Source organism: Cynoglossus semilaevis, chromosome 16 (genome assembly GCF_000523025.1).
Source record: "Cynoglossus semilaevis isolate Cse_v1.0 chromosome 16, Cse_v1.0, whole genome shotgun sequence".
Taxonomy (NCBI): domain Eukaryota; kingdom Metazoa; phylum Chordata; class Actinopteri; order Pleuronectiformes; family Cynoglossidae; genus Cynoglossus; species Cynoglossus semilaevis.
This window is the reverse complement of record NC_024322.1, coordinates 254,742-255,924: the sequence shown is the minus strand read 5'-3', so window position 1 is coordinate 255,924 and position 1,183 is coordinate 254,742. Positions and strand designations below refer to the sequence as shown.

The 1,183-nt window shown below is 53.9% G+C and overlaps 2 protein-coding genes across 2 annotated transcripts in view; one reads left to right on the top strand and one right to left on the bottom strand.

Annotated features, from left to right (window-relative positions):
* pde9aa (phosphodiesterase 9aa) overlaps positions 1 to 1,183 on the top strand; it is a 58,193-nt gene that overhangs the window by 19,809 nt on the left and 37,201 nt on the right. The gene's annotated exons all lie outside the window — the stretch shown is intronic.
* LOC112488290 (uncharacterized) overlaps positions 7 to 1,183 on the bottom strand; it is a 21,462-nt gene continuing 20,285 nt past the window's right edge. Inside the window, exon 2 of the mRNA XM_025063789.1 lies at positions 7 to 211. The gene's annotated coding sequence lies outside the window, so the exon portion shown is untranslated. The remainder of the gene's footprint in view (positions 212 to 1,183) is intronic.

Below are 1,183 nucleotides of genomic sequence, written 5' to 3'. Positions count from 1 at the left end.
TGGGGGATCTTCCACATATCAGTCCATGCCAGCGGCCTGTCTGTAACATGTTCCCATGACATCCAGCCTCTTGCTGAGCCACCGCTTTGATTTTAAGGCGTTCCAGCTCGGCCCTTGTCACCTCTGCCACCACCATGGCTTTCTGCTCTTCTTTCGAGGCCTTTGACCAGAAGAGGGTGGTCTTGCTCCATCCAAGGCCTGCTCGGCCCTCCTGGACACTGCCGACTACCTCACAGTGTTTTAGTCTGCTGATCGTCCTGTCCACCTCTTCCTGGGCTTTCCACTTTCTCCCTGTTCGTACTTGGGGGGCAGCTGCTCTCACCAGTTGATCCGTGGAATCCCTCAGCTCCAGCACCATCCGGGCCTTCTCTTGTTTGTAGCCCAGACCTATGGATCGCAGTGGTAGCTGCAGTGCATTTCTGCCAAAGAGATCTCGGCAGTCCTAGCCACTTCCTGATGAACGAGTTTGCCAGCCTACCCATCTTGTCCACCACGGACAAGGAGACTTCGCTCATCTTCAGAGGCCACATCACCCTTGGGTACAGTATGAACTGGTAACTCCATACCTTGTACAGCCGGGGAGCTGGCTCTGGTTGAACCGGGCCAGGCCATCTGCCAGCTGCTTCCTCACTGTTTCCCCCATTTTTTTGTCCGAGGGTTCTGCAGCCACGCCCAAGGCTGCAGATAGGTTGGCTTGCCAGCAGTGGGATCTCTTCACCACCTACAACAAATGTGGTCTTATCGCTTTTAACTCCTTTCCTCAGGGAGAGGCTGCACGATTTGGCAGGTTTGATCATCATCATCCTTGCCCACCCCACAAGCTCGTCAATCCTCTTCAGCAGTCTCGTTGTACATGCTGCTGTCTGGAGGATGGTGGCGATGTCGCCCATATAGCCTCTCACTGGGGGTAGCCTCTGACCTGATTGCAGCTTTACTCCTCCGACCATCGTCCTTGCTCCTATTAGGACGATCTCGAAAGCTGCAACAAAAAGAGATGGGAGAGATCGAGCATCCCATGGCTATACCTACCTCCAGCTTCTGCCATCCTGCAGTGTAGTGTAGTTGTAGTAGAGAAAACATTTTTTGTATGGTATAGGACCCCAGGGTTCACCAAGTTCGAATCCTGGTTAGGGCGGTTGGTACCTTCCAGTGGACTCACCACCTGCAGGAAGGTTTAGGGGGG